The sequence below is a fragment of the Pleurodeles waltl genome, chromosome 3_2, assembly GCF_031143425.1.
Source record: "Pleurodeles waltl isolate 20211129_DDA chromosome 3_2, aPleWal1.hap1.20221129, whole genome shotgun sequence".
Taxonomy (NCBI): Eukaryota; Metazoa; Chordata; class Amphibia; order Caudata; family Salamandridae; genus Pleurodeles; species Pleurodeles waltl.
Window position 1 is genome coordinate 64,054,433 of NC_090441.1, and position 24,418 is coordinate 64,078,850.

Below are 24,418 nucleotides of genomic sequence, written 5' to 3' on the forward strand. Positions count from 1 at the left end.
CAGCTTGGTCACTCCAGTAAGAGACGAGGGAGAAGGGATCCAGAGGGGTGACGGTGAGGTGATCTCAACTGAGGCGGCAGGAGAGCCTAATCAGAGGGAAGTTCTCCCAGAAGCAGACGATTATGGGAATGAGCTAGAGCATTTGACAGACCCAGAAGGTGAAGGAGTTGAGGTGGAAGAGAGTCAGAGTGTCCAAACTCCTCCTGAGCAGATTGCAGGTCCATCAAGAGAAAACACCATAGAGCCAGAGGAGGGCGAAGGGTTGGCACAAGAGAGATCAAAGACCAGAAAGACATTGAAAGGAGATAAGTGGCCAGAATTGCAAGTGAAAAGGGGAGAAGTGGTTGTCGAAGATGCAATAGAGGAAGAGGTTGACACAACAAGGAGAGAAGATCTAAGTGAAGGAGAGTTGCAAAGTGATCGCAAGTTGAAGAGAAAGAGAGTAGCGAACAGAAGGTACGCAGGTCCTGAATGGGCATATGCAACTACAGCTGAATGGCAACAAGAGTTGCAAACTTGGCAGATAAATACGGAATAGATTTAGAAAATACCAAACATCTGAAGAGGAGTTATAGGTTAGACTTTGAGCCTAAAGATTTTGAACATATGAGGTCTACTGGGATGAAGGTACACCTTAAAGAGATACTGCAGAGTGCACAAGTTTGGGGAGCATTAGAGAAGTGGGAAGGCCGATGGGCGAAGAAAAGAGATAAGAGGAAAAGTGATTGCATTGAGCAGTCAGCAAAAGCCTTACCGGATACCGGTGCGGTAAAGATGTTGCCAATGAGAGAGACTGCCAGAGGGGTTCTTGTCCATGTGCCGTGGTCTAGAGGTGATATTCTGTCCTTTACGAATGACTTTCCCAGGCTGAGGGAGAAGCCAATAGAGTGGTATCAGCAGACGGACAGGTTTGTGACACTTGCGAAATGTCTCTGGGAAGACCTGAATACTCTCTTTGAGATCATAGTCCCAGCTGATTTGTGGCTTGAGTGCAAGAGGGGTGTGGATTGGCCGACCGAGGAACCAGCTAGGGACAGAATCACAGGAGCACCATCCCCTGAGGTGATGAAGTATTACTATAAGGTGATTGAGTTTCTGAAATCGAGGGTTTCGCTGAAGAATATTGATTGGCAAAAGATTGATCGGACGGCTCAGGAAGCCAAGGAGTCGATACATGCCTATTATGAGAGGTTGTTGAAGGCGTTCAAGCACTACAGTGGTACAGAGGTTGTTGAGGCAAAGGACATGAATCACCTTGTGTTTCGATTTGTTGAAGGGTTGAGACCTGAGATTAGCCAAATGATTCAGAGTCACTTGATTTGCTGGCAAGCAAAGCCGATTGATGAGGTGTTGCAGTATGCGAAGTACTGTAGTGACGAGATTGAGTTGAAGCAGAGAAAGTTGAAGGAGAAAGCGATGGTGATGAAAATTAAGGCAGCACAGTCAGGAATGCAGGGAGATTGGCTACAGCAGATGGTGCAACAGCCGCAAGGAAACGGGGATGTTTCAAGCACAAAGGAGAGGCAGAGGTTGCAGAGGTTTTGTGAATCGAAGTCCAGATTTAAACACCATAGTAGTTCAAAATGATGTGCAGGGGATGAAGAAGATGTTACCTTGTCATGCCTGTGGGGTCGTTGGACATTGGAAGCGGGACTGCCCGATGATGGTGCAGGAGGGTGTTGTTCAACAAAGCAATGATGTCAGCTCATTTCAAAATGTGAAGGGACCAGGGCTGAGAGGTCCTAATCCGAACTTTCAGAATAAAATGAATCAGATGCAGGGTGTTCAACCCATGCAGCAGGTGCAGATGCCACGTATACAGCTGATGCAGTTACAACAAATGCAACAGCAGGCTCCCATGGTACCTAGACAGCAAATGCAAGTGTCTTTAGCACCAATGGAACAGCAACAGGTGATGCTTCCTCAACAGGTCACAGGTCAAAGGATGAGTCAAAATAACACAGTGGCCCTGATTCTGACCTTGGCGGACGGCGGAGGCGTCCGCCAAGGTACCGCCGCCAAATGACCGCACCGCGGTCAGAAGACCGCGGCGGCCATTCAGACATTTCCTCTGGGCCGGCGGGCGCTCTCCAAAAGAGCGCCCGCCGGCCCAGAGGAAATGCCCCTGCAACGAGGACGCCAGCTCAGAATTGAGCCGGCGTAGTTGCAGGGGTGCGACGGGTGCAGTTGCACCCGTCGCGTATTTCAGTGTCTGCAAAGCAGACACTGAAATACTTTGCGGGGCCCTCTTACGGGGGCCCCTGCAGTGCCCATGCCATTGGAACCAGTTAGAGTCAATGTGAAGCCAAATGCCGTGTTTCCCCAGGTACCCCAGTATCATATGGCGCAGGATGTCCTTATAAAGGTGGCGCAATTAATTGCAGACTTTGTGAAACAAGGAGTCTTGAAGGAAGTGATGAGCAGTCCATGTAATTCACCAATAATGGGACTGAGAAAGCCCTGTGGGAAGGTTGTGATTGTCCAAGATTTGAAAAGATCAATGACATAGTGGTGAAATGCTGTCCAGTAGTGCCAAATCCAGCTGTGATTATGTTTCAGATTCCATGTGATGCAGAATGGTTCACAGTAATTGATTTGTCCCAAGCATTCTTTTCTGTGCCTCTTCATGAGGATAGCCAGTTTCTCTTCAGTTTTAAATTCCTGGACAAGGTTTACAGTTGGTGTCAAATTCCTCAAGGGTTTTCAGAATCACCTTCCATATTCAATCAAATACTGAAGAAGGATTTGAAGCCGTTGGAATTCCCTTTTCAATCGACTCTAGTGCAGTACATTGATGACCTGTTGATCGCTTCTAAAACAAGGGATGAGTGCAAGTATGATTCGATTGCCTTACTGAATCACCTAGGGAAGAACGGACACAAGGGGGGTCATTCTGACCTCGGCGGTAAAAGCCGCTTACCGCCGGTCAGAAGGCCGCCACAATACCGCCGCGGCCGCGGTCAGCCGCCACGGACATTCTGACCCACAACTGCAAAACCTCCGAAAATCCGCCCTCCACTGCAGTCCGCCACATCAGCGGCCAGCGGTAAACTGGAGAAGACCAAACCTCCACCGCCACGCCAACAGAAATACGCCCATCCCATTATGACCCGCAAATCCACGCGGCGGTCATTCAACCGCAGTATTCCATTGGCGGTACACACCGCCGCGGTCAAAATACACACACCTTTACAAACCCCTACCACATTGGACAATTTGAAAGGCACACACTTGAAACACATACACACACTACTCCCACACATCCAATACCATATAAAACACACACCCACATCACCCACAAACCCCTACCAACAAAAACCAGAGACGAAGGAGAGAGAGAGCCACATCAGAGAATAGAGAGCCAGACATACAGAGGCACACCGCAACATCACACACACCACATAGAAGCACAAAGCACCACACACCAACACACACATCATCACATACACCACCCCACACCTCATACACACCACCCCATGGCACCACAAAGGCACCCACGCTTTTCGGACCAAGAACTCCGGGTCATGGTGGAGGAGATCATAAGAGTGGAACCCCAGCTCTTCGGCTCACAGGTCCAGCACACCACCATAGCAAGGAAGGCGGAGCTCTGGCAGCGGATCGTGGACAGGGTCAACGCGGTGGGACAGCATCCCAGAAATCGAGAGGACATCCGCAAACGATGGAACGACCTACGGGGGAAGGTGCGCTCAATGGTCTCGCGACACAACATCGCAGTGCAGAAGACTGGCGGGGGACCCCCACCCACTCCACCCGAATTCACAACATGGGAGCAAGAGGTACTCAACATCCTGCATCCTGATGGCCTCGCTGGAGTACACGGAGGAATAGACTCTGGTAAGTACAAGGCCAACCACTTCACCCCCCCCCCCAGCATGCTAACCCCCACCCTCACCCCCAACCCCCCAGCACACATCCTCCCTGAGAATGTCTCCCCAGCACAACCCACCCAACACCAACCCCTGCATGCCACCCCCAAACTATGGACACCCATCACCTAAGCATGACCACTGCACATACCCATCACCCCCCCCCCACAAAACACCCTCACAACACCTCCCCCAAGGGAATGCCAGCACTGGGGGACAAGGGCACCCATAAAACGCAAGCTAATGCACACACAGAAACAATAACCATACCCTCTTACCCCATGCAGGACCCGAACGACAACACACCGGTCAGGAGGGACCAGAAATGTCCATCCCACCCCCGGAACAGGCCCCTAGTGATGACAGCAGCTCTGTCGACCTGGAACCTGACGACCAGCCCGGACCATCGGGGACCTCTGGGCAGTCGGTTCCCCTCACCCAAACACAGGCCACTGCAGACCCAACCACCTCTGGGAACAACAGCACAGCTCCCACCCAGCGGGCCCATGCCTCTGTCTCTAGGACAGGTCAAGCAGCGGTGTGTCTACCACTACAGGGCCCCCAGGGTAACCCACCAACCCAACAACAACAGGGACCTGGGGGCAGTGGGAGTGGGCACACCGTCCAGGGGACAGAGGCCCAGGGAAACAGGGCAACTCGGAGGGCTGCTGTGCGACAGGGGGGGGAGGAGAGGCCCAGGGAACCCACTCTCCAAGAGGCCCTCACCATCATCATGGCTGCCTACCACCACTCACAAGAGACGATGGCGACGGTACTGGCCAGGTTCCAGGAGATCCAGGCACAGCAGGAGCAACGCTACATGGGGTTCAGCGACCAACTCAGCAACATCTCAACCGCTATGGGGAGCATAGTCCAGGCCCTGAACCGCATAGAGGACACGTTTCGGGACCATGTGGCATCACACAGGGCCCCTGTCACTAGCCAGGAACAGGAACAGCCTACCACCTCCGCCGGCGCTAGTGGACAGGAGGCCCCACCACAACGACAGCCCACCAGAACCCCACCTCCTGCTGAACAACAACCGCCCCGCAAAAGGAGCCTGAGATAAAAAAAAACGACAGAGTAGGACGTCAAGTCCCCCGCCAGCATCACATACCCCCTGAAGTCCTCCCACTGTTCCACATTGCCACCCTGTCAAACCTTGAACTGCCCCTGCTCCATCCTGCCACAGGCATATGGACAATGCACCTGTGAGACTGAGAACTGGACTCCGCCATGGACATTACTCCACCCCCACCCATCACTGTTTCACTATCATATACCAATATCTATGCACTAATAATAAATCACACATTGCACTGAAATCAATCAGGACTCAGCCTGTCTTATTTACAAATGTATGTCACATTACATATCAATTACGTATTGTTAACATTGTGAATTACACATACCGAGGTAACTTAGCATTAGTCCATGGGCCAACCAAGCCAAGGTCACGCAGTGGCTCATACAGCACAGAAAAGGGAAGGGAAAATCAAACATCATGTTCATAGGTCTGGGGGGAAACCGACAAAGTTGAGATGCAGGAGGCTTTCAGGAAATGTAAAATGGCATGGGTGAATATTACCTGTGTGCTACTGGAAATACTGTTCTATTACTCTGTCCCTGTTGTCTGTGTCGTCCTCTGAGTCTTCCTCCTCTTCACTCTCCGCAGGCTCCACAGCTGCTTCAACACCACCATCTGCACCATCCTCCTGCAGGAAAGGAACCTGACGTCGCAATGCCAGATTGTGAAGCATACAGCAGGCCACGATGATGTGGCACACCTTCTTTGGTGAGTACATCAGGGATCCCCCAGTCATATGCAGGCACCTAAACCTGGCCTTCAGGAGGCCAAAGGTCCTTTCGATGATCCTCCTAGTTCGCCCATGGGCCTCATTGTACCGTTCCTCTGCCCTGGTCCGGGGATTCCTTACTGGGGTCAGTAGCCAAGGCAGGTTGGGGTAACCAGAGTCACCTATTAGCCACACACGTTGTCTCTGTAGCTGCTCCATCACATAGGGGATGCTGCTATTTCGCATCACATACGCGTCATGCACTGACCCTGGGAACTTGTCATTTACATGGGAGATGTACTGGTCAGCCAAACAGACCACCTGGACATTCATCGAATTATAACTTTTTCTGTTTCGGTACACCTGCTCATCGTCTTTTGGGGGTACCAAAGCCACATGGGTCCCATCAATGGCACCAATGATGTTGGGGATATGTCCAAGGGCATAGAAATCACCCTTCACTGTAGGCAAGTCACCCTCCTCTGGGAAAATGATGTAGCTCCGCATGAGTTTCATCAGGGCAGACAACACTCTGCTCAAAATCTTTGAAAACATAGGCTGAGACATTCCAGATGACATGGCCACTGTGGTCTGGAATGACCCACTTGCCAAAAAATGGAGGACTGACAAAACCTGCACCAGAGGAGGAATCCCGGTGGGTTGGCGGATGGGGGACATCAGGGCTGGCTCCAGCTGGGCACACAGTTCATGGATAGTGGCACGGTCAAGTCTGTATCGAAGTATTATATGGCGTTCTTCCATTGTCGACAGGTCCACCAGCGGTCAGTACACGCGAGGATTCCTCCTTCTCATCGCAAGTCCCAGCGGACGGTGCCTAGGAAGGACAACATGGAGCACAGAGTCAGCCAAACCACAGGTACGTACAGACAGCTTGCACAGTTAAAGAATGGCAATGGGTTGAAAGGCGTGTATGTGTGGCAATGCAAGGCCTAGGCCTGTGTGTCGCAGTCAAAATTAAGCCATGTAGGCCCTTGAAATGGCGGCTGCCTGACCTGTGAAGTGGGACAATGGGATGTGAGGTCAATGCGCTGGCGGGGCACACCGTGGCGGTAGGCGGTCGAAGACCGCGGCGCAAAGCCGCATTGTTTAACATTGAAGCCTATGGGTTTCAGGAGCCAATGACGATGTGCGCCGGCGGTCGCGGTACGCACCGCCGCGGTACGCACCGCCGCGGGTGTGACCGCCATTTTCTATCTGCTTAATCACTCGAGACCTGATCATCCACAGGAGAGGACCTATACTGCAAGTGCTGCTGTGACCTCGGTCTGGAAGATACATTGGCTGCTGCGACTGGGGAAAGGGCCCCTGCCTTCACGTCTGAAGAGTTGGAGAAGCTCGTGGATGGGGTCCTCCCCCAGTATGCGCTACTCTACGGTGCTCCAGACCAACAAGTGAGTACACCAGGTGCACATGGAATGGGCTATGCCTGTGTGGATTGGGGTGGATGTAAGTTGGTGGGGTGGGGGGCGAATGAGGAGTGCAACGCCCGACAGATGAGAGCATGTGCCATATGGCAAAGTTGGTGGGGGGGGCCAATCACATCTAACATGCAGGTCATTGATGATTTCCTCCTTTCCACCCTGTACATGTCAAATAGGTCAGCGCCCATCAGAAGATCGAGATTTGGCGTGCCATCGCCAATGAAGTCCGGAACTTGGGGGTCCACAACAGACGGGGCACACACTGCCGCAAGAGGTGGGAGGACATCCGCCGCGGAACAAGGAAGACCGCAGAAACACTGCTGGGGATGGCCTCCCAACCTAGGAGGGGTGCCAGTCGCACCATGACCCCCCTGATGTCCCGGATCCTGGCGGTGGCCTACCTAGAATTGGATGGGTGCTTTAAGACATCACAGCAGACACAAGGGGGTGAGTATCAGCACATTCTCCTATCTTTCTGCGCAGTGGAGGCGTCTGGGTGGGGGAGGAGGGCTGTGGGTGACATTAGGCCAGGGCGCTTTCTGTAGTGTAGTCCTCTCCCTTAGGCATGGCCCTGTGCCCCCGGCCTCCACCTCTGTAGGGTGACAAGTACAGCCATTGAAGGTCCAGCATCTCCCATGTGCACGTTTGACGTCTCTTGGCCTGTTGTCCTAGTCAGTAGTACTGAGTAGTGTACCCCGAATGCGCGGCTTAGTGCATTAGGCTCCTGTGTCTGTCCTCTCCGCCAACGGTGTTGACATTGCATGCACTCAACCTGGTCTTCTTTTTTCTCCCCCCATCCTTTCTCTTCATCTTCTTGTGCATGTGTGCATTAGCATCATCAGGCGGAGGAGATTTGGCATCGGAGCACGAGGGAGCTGCAGGACACAAGGCCCCGGTGGGCCCAGGAACAGACACCGAGGGCACCAGTGATCCGGAGGGCGAGGGGAGCACCACGACGGGGACCGCTGGTGAGAGCAGCGACAGCGACACGTCCTCGGATGGGAGCTCCCTAGCGGTGGCGACAACATCCGTGCCCCCCGCCTCTACAGGTACAGCCGTCACCCAGCGCACCAGCCCCGCCCTCCCAGCAGACCCTCAGTCTTCGCTCCGAGCCCGTTCGCCCAGGAAGGCGCGCGTCTCCTTCGTCCCAGGCACCTCAGCCCCTGCCCCTGTTGCCCCTGCTGCCCTCAGTGCGGAGCTCATTGACCTGGTAAGGACGCTCATTGTTGGGCAGACAACCCTTTTGAATGCCATCCAGGGTGTGCAAAGGGAGGTGCAACAGAGCAATGGGTACCTGGAGGGCATTCATTCGGGTCAGGCTGCCCATCAACGAGCGTTCACTGCTCTGGCCTCAGCACTGACGGCAGCCATTGTCCCTGTTTCCAGCCTCCCTCTTCTTACTGCCTCCAGCCTTTCTCTGTCTCCTGTTCCTCAGCCTATCCCATCCACACCATCAGACCAGCCAGCACACACCTCAACACCCAAGAGCAGCTCATCCAAACACAAGCACCACAGATCCCACAAACACTCACCCAAGCAACACCCAGATGCAGACATGCCAACAGCCACTGCCACCCCTGTGTCCCCCTCCTCCTCGTCTCCCTCCTCCCTCCCTGTGACGTCTACACTCACACCTGCATGCACCCCAACATCAGCCAGTGCTTCCATCACCACCTCACCCTCCAGTACAGTCCACACTCGTGCAGTCACCACCCCCACTGCCATTTACACGTCCCCTGTGTCCTCTCCCACTGTGTCTGTCACCCCCTCTTCCAAGACACACAAACGCAGGCAGCCACCCACCCAACAGCCAACCACCTCACGACAGCCTACAGCACCAGCACCTTCACCCAATGACAGCACACCTGACTCTCCTACAACCACCTCCTCTACCTCCACTTCCATCTCCACTTCTCCTACCCTTTACCTTGGCCCTAAAAAACTTTTCATAGCTAACCTTGACCTCTTTCCCCCCGATGAGCTCCCCCCTCCATCTTCAAAGAGTCCCAAAACAAAACAAGGGCCGCCGTGCGAGGACCGACAGGGCTGCCCCCAAGGAGCAATGTGCGGCCACTTCACCAGCCACACCATCTAGGGGAGGCAAGGGCCCGAGAGCCCCATCAAAGGAGCGGAAGGGCAGCAAGAGCGCGGAGAAGGTGGACCCCACATGTCACATCCCAGCTGGGAAGGAGGACACTAAGGAGGCCAGGAGTCCGTCCCCGAAGGGTCCAGAAACGTCACGGTCCGAGGGCGACTGAGCAGGGAGTCCAGGCCAGGTCTGGCTCCCTTGACCTGCTGGATGAGCACCGCTGAACAGGGCCCGCGGTGCAGAAGAGCACCGCTGAACAGGGCCCCGCCGTGAAGATAGGCACTGCTGAACAGGGCCCGCCGTGGAGAAGAGCACCGCTGAACAGGGCCCGCCGTGAAGATAGGCACCGCTGAACAGGGCCCGCCGTGCAGAAGAGCACCGCTGAACAGGGCCTGCCGTGAAGATAGGCACCGCAGAACAGGGCCCGCGGTGCAGAAGAGCACCGCTGAACAGGGCCCGCCGTGAAGATAGGCACCGCAGAACAGGGCCCGCGGTGCAGAAGAGCACCGCTGAACAGGGCCCGCCGTGAAGATAGGCACCCCTGAACAGGGCCCGCCGTGGAGAAGAGCACCGCTGAACAGGGCCCGCGGTGCAGAAGAGCACCGCTGAACAGGGCCCGCCGTGAAGATAGGCACCGCTGAACAGGGCCCGCCGTGGAGAAGAGCACCGCTGAACAGGGCCCGCCGTGCAGAAGAGCACCGCTGAACAGGGCCCCGCCGTGAGGATAGGCACCGCTGAACAGGGCCCCGCCGTCTCAAGCACCGCTCCGCTGGGCCCTTCTTCTCAAGCACCGCTCCGCTGGGCCCCGCCGTCTCAAGCTCCGCTCCGCTGGGCCCTTCTTCTCAAGCACCGCTCTGCTGGGCCCTTCCTGTCAAGCACCGCTCCGCTGGGCCCCGCCGTCTCAAGCACCGCTCCGCTGGGCCCTTCTTCTCAAGCACCGCTCCGCTGGGCCCTTCCTCTCAAGCACCGCTCCGCTGGGCCCTTCATCTCAAGCACCGCTCCGCTGGGCCCCGCCGTCTCAAGCACCGCTCCGCTGGGCCCTTCTTCTCAAGCACCGCTCCGCTGGGCCCTTCCTCTCAAGCACCGCTCCGCTGGGCCCCGCTGTCTCTCCACCTCTCCGCTGGGCCCTTCCTGTCAAGCACCGCTCCGCTGGGCCCTTCTTCTCAAGCACCGCTCCGCTGGGCCCCGCCGTCTCAAGCACCGCTCCGCTGGGCCCTTCCTGTCAAGCACCGCTCCGCTGGGCCCTTCATCTCAAGCACCGCTCCGCTGGGCCCCGCCGTCTCAAGCACCGCTCCGCTGGGCCCTTCTTCTCAAGCACCGCTCCGCTGGGCCCTTCCTCTCAAGCACCGCTCCGCTGGGCCCCGCCGTCTCAAGCACCGCTCCGCTGGGCCCTTCTTCTCAAGCACCGCTCCGCTGGGCCCTTCCTCTCAAGCACCGCTCCGCTGGGCCCTTCATCTCAAGCACCGCTCCGCTGGGCCCCGCCGTCTCAAGCACCGCTCCGCTGGGCCCTTCTTCTCAAGCACCGCTCCGCTGGGCCCTTCCTCTCAAGCACCGCTCCGCTGGGCCCCGCTGTCTCTCCACCTCTCCGCTGGGCCCTTCCTGTCAAGCACCGCTCCGCTGGGCCCTTCTTCTCAAGCACCGCTCCGCTGGGCCCCGCCGTCTCAAGCACCGCTCCGCTGGGCCCTTCCTCTCAAGCACCGCTCCGCTGGGCACCGCCGTCTCAATCACTGTTTATGGTTCACTGTGCCCACCATGCCTCCTCCTTGACCAGTGGAGACTGTCATCCACCTGATGGACTGTGGCTTTGCACTCCCCAGGATGTAACAGTGGGCAGCCCACCCACTGTAGAGAAATTGAGAGACTGTGGCTTTGCACTCCCCAGGATGGTACAGTGGGCAGCCCACCCACTGTAGAGACATTGAGAGACTGTGGCTTTGCACTCCCCAGGATGGTACAGTGGGCAGCCCACCCACTGTAGAGACATTGAGAGACTGTGGCTTTGCACTCCCCAGGATGGTACAGTGGGCATGGTGGCTCCTCGTGGATCTGGCGTCGTGGACTCATGTGGCTGTGGTGCCCCCCCCTTCCCTTCCCCCTGAGGTGCCTGTAGTTTTTACATCTGATGCCCCTGCAGTGTTCTCTCCAAAGGACTCAGGTCTCCTGTGTGGGCTTTGCCCTTGTTTCTCAAAACTTTGGCCCACGGACATGATGTATTCGTAGGATGTGCAGGACTTGTTACTTCAGTTATACACTGATGTGTATGTCATTTGTTTTCTTGTGAATATCTTTCATGGTTGTACGATAATTTTCAGGAGCTTTTTGGTACATAAATATTTATTCCAAATTTGATTATGTCCTAGCATTTTTCTGGGGTGTTTGGGTGGTGTCACTGTGACTTGTTGCTCTGCATTGGTGTGTACATAGTTGGGGGGGGGGGGGTTGCATATGTGTGTGCCCGTGACCTTTCGTCCTCCCCCCTCCCGTGTGTCGTAGGTGCAGTACTCACCGTTGTCGTCTGCGCCGGACTTCGTACTCGTGGTAGATGAGCAGGTAGACGAGAGCAGGTAGGATGTTTAATTCGGGTTCCATGCTGTCCTCCTTCCTCCTGGAGTGCGTAGTGGTGAGCGTTTTCCCGTTCGTAGTCTGTTTCCGCCGTGTTTTTATCGGCGGTGCTCCCGCCCCGGAAAAGGTGACGGATTGGTGAGTTGTGATAGTGTGGGCGGTACATTGTCTGCCGCCTGTCTGTTGGCGGTGACCGCCGCGCTGTTTGTTTGTACCGCCGTGGCGGTCGGAGTGTTAAAGTGGCTGTCTGTGCTGGCGGTTCCCGCCAGGGTCAGAATTCCATATTTTTTACCGCCAGCCTGTTGGCAGGTTGGCCGCCGCTTTAACACCGACCGCCAGGGTTAGAATCACCCCCAAGGTGTCCCCCAAGAAATTGCAATATTGCCAGAAAGAGGTGAAGTACTTGGGTCATCAAATTGAGAAAGGGTCAAGGAAACTGTCCAGGGAAAAAGTAACTGCACTGTTACAGATGAATCCCCCAACTACACGGAGAGATGTTAGGATGTTCCTAGGAATGGTGGGTTACTGTCGTCAGTGGATTCTGAATTTCTCAGTCATCTTCAAGCCATTGGTGAGACTGACAGTCAAAGAAGGGCCAGACGTCATAGTGTTGAAAGAAGAGGAAATGAAAGCGTTTACTGAGTCAAGGGAGAGCATGTGCAGGGCTCCAGCTTTAGGTATGCCTAATTACACGAAGCCTTTTGTTCTGTTTTGTCATGAACGTGATGCTTCTTCTTTGTCTGTCCTGACACAGGCCCATGGAGGTGTTAACCGACCAGTAGCATATTTTTCAGCTACTTTGGACCCAGTTGCAGCAGCCTTGCCGGGTTGTCAGTGTGCAGTAGCAGCAGTTGGACAAAGCCTCACACAGTGTGAGGGTATAGTGATGGGACATCCCCTAACAGTCATGGTTCCTCACTCAGTTGAAATACTGTTTACTCGTACTAAAATGCAGCACATGACAAATGCAAGATGGACAAAATATGAAACGATTATACTGGGGTCACCAAACGTAACGTTGAAAAGATGTACAGTGTTGAATCCGGCAACTTTGCTTCCAAATGAAAACACAGAGGTTGAAAATGTCAAAGATGTAGAACATGATTGTCTTGAGGTAACACAAATGTGCACCAAACCAAGGCCTGATATTAAAGATACAAAATTGGAAGAAAATGACCAAATTATTTTTGTCGATGGCTTATGTTAGGAAGACTCAGTAGGAGTAGTGAGAGCCGGATATGCTGTATGTACGATTTCGGGCATCTTGGAAGCGTCTTGGCTTCAAATAGTATATTCTGCCCAAGTAGCTGAATTGGTTGCTCTTACTAGAGCTTGCCATGCCGCTGCCCAGTTGAGAGTGACTATCTATGCTGATAGCCGATACGGATTTGGAATTGTCCATGATTTTGGCCAACCATGGCCACAGATGGGGTTTCTTGACCTCTTCTGGTTCGCCAGTGAAAAATGGTGAAGAATTAAGGAGTCGTTGCACGCGATTCAGTTACCTCATGAAATTGCCGTAGTGAAATGCAGTGCTCACCTGAAGTCACAAGACTTCGTTTCAATGGGAAACGGACATGCGGATCAAGTCGCAAGTTTCTGTGCATTGAACTGTATATCGTTTAAAGATCAGTGGGAATTGTTACCTGAAACAGAAAATGAGACATGCACAGGTTACGCCTTAAGGGTGATTGACATGTTGGAAGAATTTAGATTGTTGCAGGGTCGTGCTAGCAAAGATGAGAAGCGTTTTTGGGTCAGGATGCAATGCGTACAAAGACCAGATGACTTATGGGTTCCAGATGAAGGGAAAATGGTCCCGCCAAACAGTCTTTTGTCACAATTTGCAAGGTTTTACCATGGTCAAGCACATATTGGGAGGGATGCCATGATCAGGTTGTTCAAGATTGACTGGTTTAACCCAAAGTTCAGACAAGCTGCAGAAGTAATTTGCCAGAGGTGTATCATCTGTCAACAGATGAATGCGGGGAAAGGGACAGTGGTGAATTTGAGCCGCATTGGGAGAGCTGGAGATCCATCTAGCAGAATGCAATTGGATTTTATTGAGATGCCCTTGTGTGGAGGTTTGAGATATGTGTTGGTGATTGTGTTTATCTTTAGTCACTGAATTGAAGCATACCCTACATGCAGGAATGACAGCCTCACAGTAGCGAAGCTGCTGCTTAGGGAATTGATACCACGTTTCGGGTTTCCGATCTCTTTAGAATCAGATAGGGGAAGTCACTTCAACAACGAGGTGGTTAAGCTATTGTGTGCAGCATGGAACATTGAGCAGAAGTTGCATTGTAGTTACTGCCCTGAAGCATCAGGGCTAGTGGAGCAGATGAATGGTACCCTGAAGTTGAGAATGGCGAAAATGTGTGCAGCCACGCATTTGAAATGGCCCGATGCATTACCTTTGGTGTTAATGTCCATGAGAAATACACCTAATAAGAAAACGGGACTGTCCCCTCTTGAGATTCTCATGGGCCGAGCTATGAGACTGCCCGCAGTGCCTGCAAATGCTCTTGTGAATATCACAGATGATATGGTGTTGGACTACTGCAAGGGTCTGGCTGATGTGGTCCGCTCTTGTTCTCACCAGGTAGAAGCTACCACCCTGCCACCGATAAATGATCCAGGATACAACCTGAAAGCTGGTGACTGGGTTGTCATCAAGAAACACGTAAGGAAGACGTGTTTGGAGCCACGTTAGAAGGGGCCATACCAAGTAATACTAACGACTACTACTGCTGTGAAGTGTTCGTGAATTCCGAACTGGATCCATGCCAGTCACACAAAGAAGGTGATGTGTCCAACTGATGAGGAAGTGGAGTTGTTGAAAGTACCAACAACAGAAAGGGAAGTCTCAGGGCCAGAGAGTGATCGAAGGGGAACTGAGATAGAAGGAGAGCCCGTTGAGGACAGCTTGGTCACTCCAGTAAGAGACGAGGGAGAAGGGATCCAGAGGGGTGACGGTGAGCCGATCTCAACTGAGGCGGCAGGAGAGCCTAATCAGAGGGAAGTTCTCCCAGAAGCAGACGATTATGGGAATGAGCTAGAGCATTTGACAGACCCAGAAGGTGAAGGAGTTGAGGTGGAAGAGAGTCAGAGTGTCCAAACTCCTCCTGAGCAGATTGCAGGTCCATCAAGAGAAAACACCATAGAGCCAGAGGAGGGCGAAGGGTTGGCACAAGAGAGATCAAAGACCAGAAAGACATTGAAAGGAGATAAGTGGCCAGAATTGCAAGTGAAAAGGGGAGAAGTGGTTGTCGAAGATGCAATAGAGGAAGAGGTTGACACAACAAGGAGAGAAGATCTAAGTGAAGGAGAGTTGCAAAGTGATCGCAAGTTGAAGAGAAAGAGAGTAGCGAACAGAAGGTACGCAGGTCCTGAATGGGCATATGCAACTACAGCTGAATGGCAACAAGAGTTCTCGGCGTTTTGCTTTGATCAATAAGTTCCAGGTCAATACTTTGGCACTTGAGTCTGACTGAAGGAGACTGAATTGGTATAAAGATCAAATTAAAGTTGAAAAAAAAATGAGAATTTACCGGATGAGACTTTGAAAACCTGGATTGACTTTTGAAAAACCGATTGTGACAAGCTGCTAACATGAATTGACAAGGAGCCTGGGAGTGCAAATGCAAGCTGTAAATAATTGCTGAAGGAAGACTTTTGTTTGTTTGACTTTGCTGCGGAAAAAAAAAGAAGTAGAAGATTTTTTTCTAACCATCCTTTGTTGTTGTTTGAATTAACCATCCTTCACTTTCTGATTCTTTACAGATCATGGCTAACACTAGAGAGGATAATAGGGGGAGTAGGCGTTGTAAATATTTGGGTGTTATGTTAGGTGTTGTGTGTGTGATATTCATTATGGTTGTGGTTGTGGGTATGACACTAATGGATAAGAATGGGAATAACAATGCTACAATTCCTGAAACTACCACTGCACTAACAGCTTGGGAGAGGTTTGAGTAGGATACAAGATATTTGCATGAGGGAACTAACAAAAAAGGGGAACTCTCCACTAATGTTTTCTATCGCTTGCTGAGTGAGTATGTTGACACAATGGATGCAAAGGATTGCTCTCTGTGTACACAAATTCCTGTTTCAGTACAAGAGGGGGTTACCTATCACAGTCTGCCACTAACGTATGGGATAAGTTGTAGTTTGTTACTAACAAGATTCTATAACCAGGAAAAGATTCAATACTTTTACTCAAATTATGATCTTGTGTTTTCTTATGTGCATGTAATAGAGGATTTGAGTGAGGTAGCTAGATACTATAGTATAAAGTTAGTTAAAGGCTTCTTTGATTCGATATTGATGATTAGCACATCTTATGCACACCGCAATAATTTGACATGCTTGCTTACACCTGTAGAGAAAAGTTTTCTAGATCACACAGAAGATAGAAGAAGGGCATTAAAGGGCAAGTTAGAAAAGGGTTTGCAGCAGCAAGTTTTTGCTAGTAGCGAAGGGTATGGTGCAATTAGAGAACAAGGGAAGCTGGCTTTAGATGCACTACACGTAGGGAAGCTTTGCATATCTAGACCGAAATCATATTATGACAATGTGTTTGTGGGAATGAGTGAATGTAAGCATGTGTTTTTGTTTCGGAGTAAATGGATGTTCATGTTAAATGGACAGGATCCTGCAATCCCAGGGATCTATTATATATGTGGACTTAATGCTTATTACCGTCTTCCAAAGGGATGGTATGGGACATGTTATTTGGGGATAGTTTTTCCAAAGATATATCAACTTGACGATTTGAAAAGGTTTCCGAAATTGAATTACATCGTACTAGACAGAAGAGAGTAACTGCTGCTGGTGTAGTAGGAGACATATTTGGGGCGGTAACTCCTTCAAGTGGGAGTTATCTGAAACTCCATAAAGATTCGAAAGTTGTCTACTATTGTGGATAACATGCTGACGAACTTTTCAGGGGCTATACTCCTGATGGATACTGAACTTGCTACGGAGAGGGCTATGATTCTTCAAAACAGGCTTGCTTGAGACATTCTTTTAGCGAAAAATGGCGGAGTTTGTAAGATGCTCAATGAGCGTCATTGTTGTGCATATATACCAGATAATAGTAATGAGATTAGAACTATGCTTACTAACTTGACTAAGGATAGTACAGATTTGAAGGAATTGAAGGAACCTGGTGTTTGGGAAAAGGTTGGAAAGGGATTTGCTTCAGTGGGGAATTTACTTAGTAACATTTGACATGGGGTATTGTCAAAAATTGTACAGGGAATATTGATTGTTATAGCTTGCTTATTTGGATTGTGGGCAGCATGTAAAATTAGTAAAATTATAAAATTGAAAATGGCGAAAAATAATAAGAGGAGGGAAGAAAAACAAAGGGAAAAATTGTACAGGGCAAAATCAAAGGGGAAGCCAAGAAGGGAAAAGATTGAGTTGAGAGAATTTTAATATGTTTTGTTTGATGACAAGAGTCATCAGAGGAGGGATTGTTGGAGTGTGTTTTTCAAAAGAAATATTAACGTGAAAAGCTTGCAATATATTGTGTGATGAAGCTGCATAGAAAATGTGTAAACATAGAAAATAATGCACACGTTTGAAATGTGCCTACACGGAGTGGCTACCAATGTATACGAAGACTAATGAAACTTATTAATGATGAATTAATTATGTACTAATGTTTTGAATTTGTATTAGCATATCATAATTAGAGTCATGTATTAGAAGTTTGCTTATTAAATTTGAAGGCCTTAGCTTAGCGAGGGTCTGGGCCTAGTTTCCTGGTCTCGTATTAAACTGCATTTTCTAAACGTGCAATGTGCTGTTTTACTGAAGGACACAAAGCTGTACTTTTCCAGAAGTTATGTGTGTGTAGCCGTATTAAATTCTTTCTCATGGGACTCGACTTGCTCAAGGAGACATTCTTGCCGAATGCAACAGTGTAATTCTCAACAGATGCAAGGCTGCCTGGAGTAGAGGAAAAAAATTGAACCACTGACTGGAGCGTAAAGAGTAACTTTTCTTACCTGACAATCTAACTGATGAAGACGTCAATAACATGGACCAATCAGCAACATGAGAACTGTGGGTTGCGGAAAAGTCTGGTAAAATGTGTGGAGAATTATTGGATGGAGATAATGAGGCACCAAGTATTATCCAGTGGGGAATTATGAGCTAATCAGGTAGATTTGATTTAATGGAGTGACCCAAGGGGAGAGGAGGAGAAATTCCTTTTGAGACGCACAGAGACTTCACTTTTTGCTTGTCCTTTATCTTCTATCTCTGCTGATGGCGAATCGACTGATGTCCTGAGGACGAAGACTGAAACTGTTTGCTGACCCGTTGGACTGGTAACTATCTGATGCAGAAATTGTAATTGTCTCTTTGCCTTTTCTCTCTAGGTACCAACTGCTATTTTGATAAGGGCCATAGTTAGATGTTTTCCAAATTCGTGTTTTGCTCAAATTGTTTTGCATGAAGCCCAACATGGTGATGCTAATTCGAGGTTAGTTAAGGTGTTCACAAATATCTTACGCAAATAGAAAAATGACTGAATTATTGCTTTGTTGAATCATGTACTAATGAAACTCTGCTAAGTTGATACATATTAATGATGTGCTTAATACTAAATGATCATAATCTATACATTGATTAAGTTGGGTTCTGATTGCCAAATAATAGTGGTTTTGACGAGCTTGTTGCCATTGAGATTAATAAACATGATATTAGATTGTAACAAATAGGGAAATAAATATCCTAACACTTAACTAAAATGGCGTGGTTATTCATGACTGAAAGGTCATGGTGTGTTCAACCTATTGATTCTTATTAAATGTTATTGATTAGCTTGTTGATTAGTTACTGTAATTATTGATTGGATTATCGATTCATTGATCTGTGATGTCAAAAGATATCTCGTCCTGGGAAGTCCCCGAACGTGGTCCAAAGGTTCATCGACCTAGGCCTGTCTCCTTGTAAGTTTACTTATCAAAGCTCTGACGCACTAACAGCGGCACTACACACAGTGCAACGCCACTTTTCTTGCATCCCTTAGGGCACCCCTACCGCCATCATGTGTGCGCCATATTTATAATATGGCGCACCATGGCGCAGGGTAGGGGGCAATAGCATCATTTTTTTTACACTATTCATGTACTCTTCAGGAGTAGTACCAACATTTTGGCGCCTTACCTGCAGAGTACATAGGGGCCTATTGTATTCAATGCTCTGAGCAGGCATGAAAATTACCAAAAAAAATGACACATGGAAATCTTTAGGTTTTCTTATGCCATTTTTTCAGCTCCCCTAACGGGAGAATGCTCAATTTGGAAGCATTATGGCTGGCGCAGGCATAATGTAGCGCAAAGAGTTACAAAGTGGAGCACAGCATGCTTTGCGCCACTTTTTAAATATAGTTCCGCGTTTTTGGCCTTTTAACTCCACATCGGCATAAAAAAAATTACTTTAATGTGGTGCCAGAATAGCGCTAAATGTCCCTAAAGAAGATGAACAGGGGGACGGACCCATAGTTCCTCTCACTGTACTATTTAATTTTTTTTTTTTTGTGATTGACGTTGAGAGTCATTAGGGCATTTGAAACTTGTATCAGCATTTTAATCTTGATTCACTCACTCTTTTCATCACGAAAAAAGCCAGCTACTTTGCGCAGTTCAGGCCTATCGGGGCTGAAAATGCACATGGCCTTTCACGATCTATTCAAACCACTACATCAGAATAAGAAACCAATTTCCTTGTCTCGAATGCGTCATTAACCAGATTATGAGAATTGCATTGCTGAAGTAATAACTATAGGGACTTTATCTACTGATTTTGGTAGCAATGCTAAGAAATATTTAAGTCAGCTTTGAAATTCGTATGATTGTCAGATCATTGGTGCTGTTGGAATCATCAAGTATATGGTGGATTAGTGTTACACGACATCATTTTGGTTCCTGATAGGTCGCGGCAATAGCAATATTTCCAGTACTGTCGCAATGGGGTAGATGCAAGAGAAGCATAGCAAGCGAGGTTAAACCCCATCCCCATGGGACATTGCGCTGCTCCCTGCCCACAGTCCTAACTTCTCATGCATTGCACATTTATGAGGAAGCGGTGCTCACACTGCCGCTCCCGGCCAACCTGAGATCACCTCCATTATGCAGGTGTAAAGCGAGCACTAGATAAAGATAACCTTCCACTCAGAATCATCACACGTGTAACCCAGAGCCCTCAGTATCTCCTGATCAGCAGGAAGCCACCCACAGTGCCCACTGTCAGGGAAAATCAAGAAAATAACTTGAAAAAAATCGTTTTAAAGAAACAACATGTGATGTCCGGAAGGTGTTCCACATGAACGCAGAGAGTTACAATGATCGAATGATATCTGATGAGGAAGATTAAGGTTAATGGCCGCGAGATCTGAAACTACAGTAGAGCAAGTGAGCCAGTGCGCGTACAATTATAGCCTTATCACCCGCTGTCAAAGGCGATACCAGTTGTTAAAGGCCCTGATCCCGTGCGATTAGCCGGAACCACATACAAGGGCCTATAATAATGGAGAGGGCCTTTAACAACTGACATACCCCGAGGCAGAAAGGCCATAAGCCTATCAGAACATTCCACCCACTTAAGGTAGGATTTCTAAATTAAAAAAGGAGACCCAGAAAGGCAAACATTAGAATATTGAAGCAGAAGGGGTATGGCAGCCATTATAAGACTACTTCATTGTCTTCAATAGAGCTCCCAACACGGTCGACTCCTCTGCTATGGCGGAGGAGCGTTGCCCCTCATTAGCAGCAGCAGCTGCAAAACTTTTACAAAAAAACAATAACAAACTATGGCCCTCATTCCGACCCAGGGCAGAGGAAGCACCGCCAACATGCTGGTGGTGCTTCCCGGGCCATTCTGACCGCGGCGGTAAAGCCGCGGTCAGAAAAGGTGAACCAGCGGTTTCCCGCCGGTTTTCCCCTGGCCCAGGGAATCCTCCATGGGGATTCCGACCCGAAGCCCGAAGAGGCTGGCGGGAACGGGTGTCGTGTGGCCCCTGGGGGCCCCTACACTGCCCATGCCACTGGCATGGGCAGTGCAGGGGCCCCCTAATAGGGCCCCACAAGGATTTTCAGTGTCTGCTTTGCAGACACTGAAAATCGCGACAGATGCCACTGCACCCGTCGCACCCCTGCAAATCCGCCGGCTCCATTCGGAGCCGGCTTCCTCTTTGCAGGGGCTTTCCCGCTGGGCCGGCGGGCGATCTTTTGGAGATCGCCCACCGGCCCAGCGGGAAAGTTGTAATGACCCCCGCGGTGCGGTCTTTGAAGGTTTCCGCCCGGCGGGCGGCACCCGCCGCCCGCCGGGGTCAGAATGACCCCCTATGTGTATTATGGCTTTCTTGTAAAAGGGTGTGGGCCACGGGTGATGACAGGAATGGAGGGGGAGTGCACAGAACTCCCCTTTAGTGCGCATGCATGTTTGACCGGACATCTTGGGCAAACAAAACACACATGCGCACTAGGCTCTCTCTAACCCAGCATTGCATTGCTGGGTTAGAGACAGCAGGCTCGTCCTGCCTGGGCGCTCCGTCCAATCCTAACGCAGCTTTCATGCTGCCAGCAGCATGAAAGCAATGTTAGGATTAGACACAGGGCAGGCTGGGAGCCTGTGCATGCACTGCAGAACCAAGGAGCGGATCAGAGCGACATGGCAAGAAAGGTACGTTTAAAAAAAAATTATTATATATTTTTTTTTTGCCGTCCCCAAAACCCCCGTCCTGCCGCACCACTGGCTCCCAACATTCCAATGCTTTAATATTGTTTCCTTTTCTGGTACTGTGAGGTCCATGTAATGTCATTTGAATGGAATTTGTAACAGGGTTACTTCTGCCTCATGGATTCACTGTGATTAGATATAGTATAGTATGGAACAAATATTTTTCATTTATCTTATCTTTGGATATTACTTTCAGCAATTCAGTTGCTCGCGCTCTTTTTGCAGCATGAATTATCTTTAGTTACCTTGAGTAGTCAGGGACATTACAGCAGTTAGAAAGGACAGTATTGTGGTATGTAAATATATGTAACTGCACGTTTCATCCTCATTCTTGGAAAACATTTCATACCCATTTGAAACTTTTCGTTTTTGACCATTTGCCACCCTCAGAATTATGGTGAAGCTGCAAAAATGCATCCATGCATTACTAAAAAAAGTAATGGAAAAATTTAAGCATTTCTCTTGTTTATCTTGCTTAACAACACCATATTCTCTTATTTCACAAACATAGATCTTATGATTAGTGAGGGAGGTTCAAAACCAAATTTTTCACGAGAAGCACTCAAACCTAATTTCGTGCTGTCTTGTTTGAGAATTTAATATGAGGGCATAGTTTGCATTCTGTTACGCTGTCACAATGTAGGCTGGCAGTGGTTTGGATTTGGTGAGCTTCTATGCGTGTTTGGGGGTGGGTGGTAATACGTTTTCCAGATTGTGGGGGTGATTCTAACCCTGGCGGTCGGTGTTAAAGCGGCGGCCAACCCGCCAACAGGCTGGCGGTAAAAAATATGGAATTCTGACCCTGGTGGGAACCGCCAACACAGACAGCTACTTTAACACTCCGACCGCCACGGCGGTACAAACAAACAGCGCGGCGGTCACCGCCAACAGACAGGCGGCAGACAATGTACCGCCCACACTATCACAACTCACCAATCCGCCACCTTTTCCGGGGCGGGAGCACCACCGATAAAAACACAGCGGAAACAGACTACGAACGGGAAAACGCTCACCACTACGCACTCCAGGAGGAAGGAGGACAGCATGGAACCCGAATTAAACATCCTACCTGCTCTCGTCTACCTGCTCATCTACCACGAGTACGAAGTCCGGCGCAGACGACAACGGTGAGTACTGCACCTACGACACACGGGAGGGGGAAGGACGAAAGGTCACGGGCACACACATATGCGACCCCCCCCCCCCAACTATGTACACACCAATGCAGAGCAACAAGTCACAGTGACACCACCCAAACACCCCAGAAAAATGCTAGGACATAATCAAATTTGGAATAAATATTTATGTACCAAAAAGCTCCTGAAAATTATCGTACAAACATGAAAGATATTCACAAGAAAACAAATGACATACACATCAGTGTATAACTGAAGTAACAAGTCCTGCACATCCTACGAATACATCATGTCCGTGGGCCAAAGTTTTGAGAAACAAGGGCAAAGCCCACACAGGAGACCTGAGTCCTTTGGAGAGAACACTGCAGGGGCATCAGATGTAAAAACTACAGGCACCTCAGGGGGAAGGGAAGGGGGGGGCACCACAGCCACATGAGTCCACGACGCCAGATCCACGAGGAGCCACCATGCCCAATGTACCATCCTGGGGAGTGCAAAGCCACAGTCTCTCAATGTCTCTACAGTGGGTGGGCTGCCCACTGTACCATTCTGGGGAGTGCAAAGCCACAGTCTCTCAATGTCTCTACAGTGGGTGGGCTGCCCACTGTACCATCCTGGGGAATGCAAAGCCACAGTCTCTCAATGTCTCTACAGTGGGTGGGCTGCCCACTGTTACATCCTGGGGAGTGCAAAGCCACAGTCTCTCAATGTCTCTACAGTGGGTGGGCTGCCCACTGTTACATCCTGGGGAGTGCAAAGCCACAGTCCATCAGGTGGATGACAGTCTCCACTGGTCAAGGAGGAGGCATGGTGGGCACAGTGAACCATAAACAGTGATTGACGGCGGTGCCCAGCGGAGCGGTGCTTGAGATGAAGGGCCCAGCGGAGCGGTGCTTGACAGGAAGGGCCCAGCGGAGCGGTGCTTGAGAGGAAGGGCCCAGCGGAGCGGTCCTTGAGACGGCGGGGCCCAGCGGAGCGGTGCTTGAGAAGAAGGGCCCAGCGGAGCGGTGCTTGAGACGGCGGGGCCCAGCGGAGCGGTGCTTGAGAAGAAGGGCCCAGCGGAGCGGTGCTTGACAGGAAGGGCCCAGCGGAGCGGTGCTTGAGATGAAGGGCCCAGCGGAGCGGTGCTTGAGAAGAAGGGCCCAGCGGAGCGGTGCTTGAGACAGCGGGGCCCAGCGGAGCGGTGCTTGACAGGAAGGGCCCAGCGGAGAGGTGGAGAGACAGCGGGGCCCAGCGGAGCGGTGCTTGACAGGAAGGGCCCAGCGGAGCGGTGCTTGAGACGGCGGGGCCCAGCGGAGCGGTGCTTGAGATGAAGGGCCCAGCGGAGCGGTGCTTGAGAAGAAGGGCCCAGCGGAGCGGTGCTTGAGACGGCAGGGCCCAGCGGAGCGGTGCTTGACAGGAAGGGCCCAGCGGAGAGGTGGAGAGACAGCGGGGCCCAGCGGAGCGGTGCTTGAGAGGAAGGGCCCAGCGGAGCGGTGCTTGAGAAGAAGGGCCCAGCGGAGCGGTGCTTGAGACGGCGGGGCCCAGCGGAGCGGTGCTTGAGATGAAGGGCCCAGCGGAGCGGTGCTTGACAGGAAGGGCCCAGCGGAGCGGTGCTTGAGACGGCGGGGCCCAGCGGAGCGGTGCTTGAGATGAAGGGCCCAGCGGAGCGGTGCTTGACAGGAAGGGCCCAGCGGAGCGGTGCTTGAGAAGGCGGGGCCCAGCGGAGCGGTGCTTGAGATGAAGGGCCCAGCGGAGCGGTGCTTGA